Below are 9,824 nucleotides of genomic sequence, written 5' to 3'. Positions count from 1 at the left end.
GAGGGTTGACATGTCGTGGGGTTGTTAACCAATGTCATAAAACAATATGTGTACTGACTGTTTAATGAGAAACTATTTGTTCTGTAAACCTTCACCTAAAGTACAATAAAAAATAAATAAATGAATGAACCCTTCACATACTTTGCAATTTTGCTAAAGGTTGATCCTAGTTACACCTCATCTTACTCAAAATTCTGCTTCTAACCTGGAAGTCATAAAAATGATCAAGAGGGTTATATGGTCCAATGCTCAATATGAAATCAACACAAGTTTCTGTCTAAGGAAAGAGAATTAATAAAGATCAAATTCAGTCAGCAGCTCAGATGACTGAGTTTTTCCCCTAATAGATACTGTGGGCACTGGTTTTTTTTTTAAGTTTATGAATGATCAGCTCATATATTTGAGTAGACTACAGAACTAAACCAAGCTAAAATAAAATATAAAGGAATATGATTGTCAAAGCAGAAGAAAGGAAGTCAACTGAAACACAAAACTCAGAAATGAAGGAGCATTATTGAAACACTGAAGAAAAATCTGTATACTTGGATATTGTACCAGTGTTGAAGCAATGTAATGTACTAACAAAGACAGTGTAACCAATATAATAAAGAGCAGAGAGTTTGAAATGCAGGGCAGTGTAGAAGGAGGCTTATCTGACATGGGAGCAAAAATCAATATAATCAATACTGAATACCACTTGGGAGATAAATTTTGAAATAAAATTTAGAATCAGTGAATCTCAGGTGAGCTCAATGCATTTTTTTGTGTGTGTGGTAAAGTTTATATTCTGAAGACTAAGGAGGGGAAATAGTCCCTAAATGTATAAGATCCAGTTTCTATTATTAAATCTGGCAGAAGTAATGACATGGTGTGGCTTTTGTTGCTTCTCTAAATGCACAGGCATGCTGTATAGCATGACAAATAGAAGATGATATGACAGGATATTAACATCAAAAAATGGACTCGATGCAGGGGAACCGAGGAAAAGCTTCTTCAACCTGAGAACTGACCCGAAACACCTATCATAAAGTACACACATCTTCTTGAATTAAAAATATGTCCATATGTATTGCCTAGAGCCATCATCATAGTCACCCTGTATGAATCCTAAATAGTAAACATTTCAAGGGACTGGTGAGTAGGGGAGTAGTAGTCTTGAATAATCAAAAGAAGTTCCTAATAGAGATGACTTTTGCTTCTCCCCAAGAAAGCTGAGCTACAGAACAAAATGCCCAAACGTAACGATGTTCAATAAGTGCAGGTTGAATGAGAAAAAAAAGTGTAGGCTTGCAAAATGATAACCAAAATCAAACCATAACTATTGCTTTTGGAGAAATATTTCAGAAGATAGCTAAAAATTTTGTTGATTAAATTAAGTTTGGTTGGCAATGCTACGATTTCTCACAAAATATTGATTAACTTATCCATGTATTTATTTATAGAATTTATATTCTTTCACAAAGCTAAACCATTAAATGACACTGTTTTAGTAATATAAACGTCATGTAATAAAAAAGTTAACAAATGTAATAAGGGATGTAAGTTTATTTTGTGTAACACTATGTTTTCCAAGGAGTTCAAATAAAATGAAAGCAACCCACTGGCTATTATTATTATTTGCCATTATTACTTTAGAAATATCAACGAAATATTTTAGAAAATCTAATGCTACTAATATATCATTAGAATTTTTTATATGTATATATATCCAATGCAGAGGGAAAAAAAGGAATAACTTTCAAGAAACTTTGATTTAATCAAACCTATGGGGATAATTTGAGATTTAATAAAATTGCTTTCACATAATGGTCATCCATAACAAAGTAATCAAGCACAAAATATTTGCTTTTTTTTTTTTTTTTTCCTCCCATCCCTGGTAACCAACAAAGATTGTTACTTTTTGCGTGTGAATTTTTTATGGGTTTTTACAATAGAGGTCTCATACAATATTTGTCCTTTTGTGATTAACTTATTTCACTCAGCTTAATGTCCTCCAGTTTCATCCATGTTATGAGATGCTTCACAGATTCATCGTTGTTCTTTCTCTTTGCATAGTACTCCATTGTGTGTATGTACCATAGTTTGTTTATCCATTCGTCTGTTGATGGGCATCTAGCAAAATACTTGCTTTTAAAGGTAATTTGAAAGATATCTCCTTTGCCTGAGTCTTAAAATAAATGTGTGCTTTTACATAATCATGCTATTTTCTGCCACTAAGTTGTCAGTAAATGGGTTGATAAAATTCAGTCACCTTGCATTCCAGCTCAGTCTATGAAATCAAATGGTATTAGAAGATGTAAAAGAAATTGAAAAGTGAAATAATTGTGAGGGTATTTCTGAAAAGAAATGTGAAAGTAAAATAAAACTTAAGCATTGTTGCTTGTATAACTATTTGATTTCCATAATTGGTTACACAAATGAATACAGTTCTTTAACGTTAAAAAACCACTCAAGAAAGCTAATGCAGTAATTACCATGCAAGTTACCTAGGGAATCTAAGACTAATTACTGAAGCTTAAAGATCTTCTACCTGGGATAAAACCTGCTTACTAGGAGTTTCCAGAGCTTCACAAAGGAGCCTTCAAGGGTGAAGCAGAGAAAGCGGGGAAGGAGGAGCATGAGGTGTTTCCTATCATGTATAATATAATTTAAGCATCCCAGTGTTATTCTTAAATATTTCCGTGTCATGCTCAAGCAAATTATTATCCCCCAGCTTCTAGAAATGAGAGGTAGAAGATGTCGAGAGCAATAATTCCTTAGACTAAAATACCAGCGGAGCCCTGGTGGCACAGTGCTTGAGAGCTATGGCTGCTAACCAAAAGGTCAGCAGTTTGAATCCACCAGTCGCTACCTGGAAACCCTGTGGGGCAGTTCTACTCTGTCCTATAGAGTTGCTGTGAGTCAGACTTGACTTGATGGCAATTGGGTTTGGTTTTTTGTTTTTGTTTTTTAATTACATATGTATTGGCTTATGCTTGGGGGAAAAACGGTAATAAGAGAATCAATAAATGATTTTAAAAGCAAAATGCAGATACCTCAACATTCTTGGTTTTGTACAGCTATATGTAAATGAAATCAGATGCAAAGAAAAAAAGAAAGGAGTTTGGATATCTTCAACTCTTACTTAAATCTCTCTTTAACTAGGTTCAACTAAGAACTCACAAAAATGCCAATTCATAACTGAAACTTGGAATATATGAATGGCAAAAACGGATAAATTTGAGCCAGGTGCCCACCTAAACTTGTGATAAACCAATTGCCATCGAGTGGATTCTGACTTATGGTGACCCCATGTGTGTCACAGTAGAACTGTGCCCTACAGAGTTTTCAATGGCTGATTTTTTGGAAGCAGGTCACCAGGCCTTTATTATGAGGCACCTCGAGTAGACTCAAACTGCCAACTTTTCAGTTAGCAGCCAAGTTCGTTAACAGTTTGCACCACCCAGGGACAAGCTTGTGACAACCATGCCTAAATGGAAGGTGAAACAAGCAAATCAAATCCCAAAGCAAACAGAGCCTCAGATCTGGAGGAGTTCTTAGAAACACTTTTGTCCTTTTGAGGGGGTCATAGACTCCTTGAGAATCTGTTGAAAGTCACCGGATCCCTTTCCCAGAAACAAGTACAAAATTTCACATATAATTTAGGGGGCTGTTTATACGACCACTGACATGAACCTCAGATTAAGAATCTCTCTCTCTAGTTAAAACTCTCATGTTTCCAGGTAAAGGCCCAGAGAAGTTAGGGACTCGAACCCCAGGCTACAAGTTCTCAGACCCACAATTAAATGATTAATGAGTAAAAGTTTAGGAATCTATAAAAAGAGGGCAAATACTATCATAAACAAACAAACGAAAAAACCAAACCCGTTGCCATCGAGTCGATTATGACTCATAGCGACCTTATAGGGCAGAGTAGAACTGCCCTGTAGGGTTTCCAAGAAGCAGCTGGTGAATTTGAACTGAAGACCTTTTGGTTAGCAGCTGAGCTCTTACCCACTGTGCCACCAGGGCTCAACACTGTCATAGTGGGGAAAAAAGGACCGCTGAGAAGATAAGTTTTTAAAGAGCCATATTTTCTTACATAAAAACAAAACAGTAACAATAACAAAAACAAAAAACAAAAAACAGTTTTAAACTGCGGTGGCTTTTCTTTTTTGGGAGAGGCAATTTTTTTCTTAGCATTGGTATTTGTCCTAGACCAGGTAATGGCCTTCTGCATCTGGTTGTCCCAATGTCAGCTCAAACACAGCCTGTCCAAAATGGGCTTATCTTCTTGAAGGCAATTTTCCTTCAAAATCTTTCTATTTATCAGCAGTACCACTACTAATCAATCAGATCCAAAATTTTTCATTTGTTTTTGACTCTTTTTCTTCTCCTTCAATTAGAAAACTGGGAGTCAATAAGCAACCAATTCCTGCCAAATCGTCAGGCATGCATACTACAGCTATTTACTGCGTATCATCTATGGGCTAGGCACTAGAGAATAGAAGATAAATAAAATATACCGTGCCCTCAAAGAGCTCACAGTCAAGCGTCCTTCCCTTGATATTTTCATAGCTACCACTGATGTCTTAGGTCCTCATTACCCTATAGTCACCCTTCTTTAACCAGCCCCTAACTGCTCCGCCTGACTTCAGCCTACTCATTCCCTCCTACCACCTCAGCTCACATAGCATTATGCTGACAGTATGCTTTCCCTAGGAAGAAACGTCTGGTGACTTACTTCTGAAAATCAGCCAATACAAATTCTATGTATCTCAATGGTCCAATCTGCAATTGATCACGGGGATGGCACAGGACTGGGCAACATTCTGTTCCGTTGTACATGAGGCTGCCGTGAGCTGCGTGCCAACTTGGCAGCAGCTAACAATAACAACAGTACTTTACATAAAACATAAATTAATCATGTCATTCCCTTGCTAGGAATATCTCTATAGGGTTCCTGATATCTATAGCTTGTCTCTTTCCACAAAACATTTCAAGAAATTATATCCCATAGTGATCTTACAGTATTTGTCTAAATCATTTATTTTGACACTAACTCATAAATATTCATATTTCCGGTCTCTCCAAACTGACTATGAATCCTTCGAAGTCAGTAACAAAATCTTGCATTTCTTTTGTTTGTTTCCCTGTACTCATTTATTTAACATATATTTAGTGAGTCTCTACTTTGTGCCAGGCACCGTACTAGACACTGAGAGGGTTGACTTAGTAAACCTCAGCAGATACTTGTTGATGAATAAATTTCACCCCCTTCGCTAGCAAGTAGCATATTTATTTAAGAAAAATCACTTTTTAAAAGAGCTATTTTTAGATCACATGACCACAGGAGTCCCAGAATTTTCAAATAGGCCCCAGGTGTCAACTGTTGGAAGCTTCAACAATCAGGTTGCGGATGAATTTAAAATATATTCACTTGCTCGTATTCTTTAGAATTTAAGGTAACTTTTGAAATTGCTGCTAAAAGAATACTACCACCTCTTTAAAGCTTACGTTTCACTTTTTTTCAATTTTGTATAAAATGCTATGAATAAATGGAATGGAAAACTATTTAGCTAATTGACAACCGTAAAAATCAGGGACATTTTTATAACGCCAGATTTATAAATAATCCAGAGACTCCCCAGATTTGGCCAGGTATATTAGTAAATATTTAGGAAAGTGGATTGTTTGTTATGATTTAATTGCATAGACTTCTGTTGAGAGTTTATATAACTCGTTTTACAAATATGCCCATAAAAGAACATTACAATATAATAAATATTTAAGTAAATAAATGTCACCATGGCTGTTCTTCTGAATGACAACAAACAGTAAGTGTTATAGCCCCAGATGTCTACTTAAATTGGCCCTGGAAGAGATGAATAGGCAGTTGGGTAATCGTCAGGGTTACTGATTCACTTTTTATACTGAGATGGCACTAAGGTAAAGACGGCTGTTCTGTCTGCATACAATCAGTCTATACACTTATATTCATCATAATCTGCAGCAGTGACTCACACAGCTTTGGATTTGCAGAGACTCCTGACTTATGTTTAAAAAAGAAAGAAGGAAAGGAAGGAAGGGAAGGAAGAAAAAAATTTAATAGAGAACATATATATTTTTAGAAGTTCCTGGGTGTAAATGGTTTGTGCTTCACTGCTAACCAAAAAGTTGGCAGTTCAAACCTGCCCAGCAGTACTGCAGCAGAAAAGGCCTGGTGATCTGCTTCCACGAAGATTACAGCCAAGAAAACCCTCAGGAGCAGTTCTACTCTGTAACACGGGGTCACCATGGTCATAATCCACTTGACGGCAACAAACACAACTATATATATATATATATACACACATATATATATACACACATATATATGTATATATACACATGTGTATATATACTTTTACTTGTTATTTTCCATTTAAAAAATTTTTATAATATCCATCCTAGTGGGTGTGAAGTGGTATCTCAATGTGTTTTTTTTTTAATTTTATTGTGTTTTAGTTGAAAGTTTACTGTGCAAATTAGTTTTTCATTCAAAAATTTTATACACAAATTGTTTTATGACATTGGTTGCAATCCTCACAATATGTCAGCACTCTGCCCCTTTCCCTTTCCGCCCTGGGTTCTCAGTGTCCATCCAGTTTTCCTGTCCCTTTCTGCTTTCTTGTCTTTGCTTTCGGGCAGGTGTTGCCCATTCGGTCTTGTATACTTGACTGATCTAAGAAGCACGCTTCTCACGTGTGTTATTGTTTATTTTATAGGCCTGTCTAATCTTTGGCTGAAAGGTGGGCTTCGGGAGTGGCTTAAATTCTGAGTTAGCAGGGTGTCTGGGGGCCATAATCTCTGGGGTTCCTCCAGTCACCGTCAGACCAGTGAGTCTGGTCTTTTTTTTTTTTTTTTTTGTGAATTTGAATTGTGTTCTACATTTTTCTCCCACTCTGCCTGGGACCCACTATTGTGATCCCTGTCAGAGTGGTTAGTAGTGGTAGCCAATAGACATATTTTTAAATCAAGTCAGAGGTAATGTGTGAAAACTTGGAGAGATATCTGAGGCTCTGAATGAGGCTATCTTTCTCCATGTCACTGCGTGGAAACCCCAGGTTCTTGGTATGACTCATATTGGCCAATAAACGAGAGACTGAGGTGGGAGAACAAAAAAGGCACCTTTATTTCGTTGTACAAGGAAATAGAGTCAGTTGGTGCTTACTGCTGTCAAGGCTGCTCACCAAGGGCAGGCAGGCAGGTTACTTTTAAAGGAGTTTACAAGTGAAAGTTCATACAAGTTACATCAGCAACATTTTAATCATACTACACAGGTGCAGTGGGATTTATATATAACCTCCAAGCAAAAGCAAGATTCAAATGCAAAGCTGAGGGGGGTGGAGCCAGAAAAGGAACCGATTTTGCAATACCACACTGTAAGGGAGGAAGCCAGGTAAAGAATGCAGCACTGTGGGGGTTCTGTCTCACTCAGAGAGGATTTACTTTTGTTTTCATCAGGCATCCAGGCTAAGGGAAGATCTCCTCAATCCAATAGAGGATGGAATGATTCTAATTTGGGCTTCAGTCCTTTTGAAGGACTTTTCCAGGGTCCCCAAAATATTGTTGTAAATCCTAAACCGTATACCCTTGGATATAATCCCATTTAGGAATAGGACTTTCTTTGTTATGTTAATAAGACCATATCACTGTAGGGTGTCTCTTAAACCAGTCACCTTTGAGATATAAGAAGAGCAGATTAGGTACCGAGAAGGAAGCATAAGCGGAGGGGAAGGTACATGCCACAGGAACATCACCAAAAAAACACCGAGGAACAGAAGCTGAAAAGAGACAAGGACTTTCCCCCAGAGCTGACAGAAAAGAGACAGCCTTCCCCTAGAGCTGGTACCCTGAATTCAGACTTCTAGCCTCCTAAACTCTGAGAAAATAAATTTCTGTTTGTTAAGGCCACCCACTTGTGGTATTTTGTTATAGCAACACTAAGAAACTAAGACATAGGGTGTAGCCCTTATGGGTCCAGATACAAAGCCTCCCCCTCCTTGGCACCTCCTCTTTGGCAGACCCCACCTCTGTTGTGCCACCAGCCCCATGTGATTGCTTAGTTTTTCAGTCTCACAGTCATGCTGTTGCTTTTGGAATAGGCAGGTTCGTTTGAGAAAAAGCAGCCCCAGATGCTTGCCTCACCTCCCTTGGCTTCCCTCTTCTTCTTGATCCTGGTCCTATAAATTCTCACTCCCTTGGTAGATCTCCTATGCCTTCAAATGTGTTTTAGTATACTTTGTCTGATTCTTTATATTATTTTAAAAAGGCTTGATCTGAATCAATTTAACAGCCAGAAGTAGACGCTCCTGTATGCTGCTTTGATTACTGGTGTCACTACTCATCGAGTATTTCTAGCTAATCATCTTGGATTGATCCTCAATCTCTCAATATCTTCCTTTTCCTTTTTTGCCTGTCCTGAACATCCATAAAGGCCACCCACTGACCCTGTGTTCATTTAGGTTACCATTGTCTGTGCAATAGTCTATCTGGTCTCCCTGTCACCAGGATCTCCCAAATCCAGTACTAAGTAGGACTGCGTAGCATAAAATATTCTGGAAATGAAATAGTTAAGCAGAAATCCCCTTTCCCACCCCTCACCCTCAAACGTCAAGGTTAGGAAAGATGCTTACGATAGCCTACACGTAATCCTGACATCCACGTATATGCTTAGTATCCCAGTTGCTGTTGATTGCAACTCATGGCGACCCTATGTGTGTCACAGCAGAACTGTGCTCCGTAGGGTTTTCAGTGGCTGATTTTTTAGAAGTAGATTACCAGGTCTATCTTCCAAGGTGTCTCTGGATGGATTCCAACCTTCAACCTTTCAGCCGGCAGCAGAGTGCATTAACCATCTGCACTATCCAGGGTCTCCATCTACCCAGCAGCAGGAAGATACTCACTTTTAGCTTGGACCCAATCAGAAAGTTACTCTTTCATCCAATGGGAACTGGACAGAAGCCCTCTCATGCTGGCAGCAGAATCAAAGACAGTGGTCCAAGGCCACCAGTGTACAGTGGCTGAAGCAGGGACAGGCAGAGCTACAGCATCCTGCAAACAGGAAGAGCCGCTATCCCACAATAAACAGAACCAAGCAGAGATATTTCTTAGAGTATTTTAGGGGAAAGTAAGGTCTCTTTGGAAGCCCTGGTGGTGCAGTGGTTAAGCGCTCAGCTACTAACTGAAAGGTCAGCGGTTAGAACCCACCAGCTGCTCTGTGGGAGAAAGATGCGGCAGTCTGCTCGCATAAGATTATGGGGGCAGTTCTACTCTGCCCTATGGGCTAGTTCTACTCTGTCCTATAGAGTCGCCATGAGTCAGAATGGACTCAACAGGTTTGGTTTTCGGCAGGTCTCTTTAATAAGATTTTTAAAAGGCTTGATACTTCAAGTGAATTTTGAAAACATGAATAGGTAAAGATAAATATCTCTGGATAACAGTAAAATAATCTGACACAGGATAAAACCTGTGTGGGATGCACATCAAAGAACAGAATCAGAATGTGGCAATAAAAGCAGAGCAATCTAGACCAGGTAAGCACACAGACAATGTGCTTGTGTGGGGATGGGGTGGTGGTGAGGGGGTAGGTACCAGATAAGTAGCCATAACTCATAGTATATTACTTTAACAAAATATATTTCTTTTGGGTGGGCTACAAGTCATCCAAGCACAGCAAAGAGCTCTATAATCACCAACAAACAGCCTGGTTTTGTCAGGTTGAAGGCTCCTCCCCAGGTTATTACCTTGAGTAATTCCTGTTCCTTAATGATGCCTGTTTTAAAAAACTAATGAGAAAATCT

General features: G+C 38.4%; 1 protein-coding gene across 1 annotated transcript in view; it reads right to left on the bottom strand.

The window, feature by feature from the left end:
* ST8SIA6 (ST8 alpha-N-acetyl-neuraminide alpha-2,8-sialyltransferase 6) overlaps positions 1-9,824 on the bottom strand; it is a 221,542-nt gene that overhangs the window by 39,155 nt on the left and 172,563 nt on the right. The window lies entirely within an intron of this gene.

This window comes from Trichechus manatus, unplaced genomic scaffold, assembly GCF_000243295.1.
Source record: "Trichechus manatus latirostris isolate Lorelei unplaced genomic scaffold, TriManLat1.0 scaffold00075, whole genome shotgun sequence".
NCBI lineage: Eukaryota > Metazoa > Chordata > Mammalia > Sirenia > Trichechidae > Trichechus > Trichechus manatus.
This window is presented reverse-complemented; position numbering and strand designations above follow the sequence as displayed.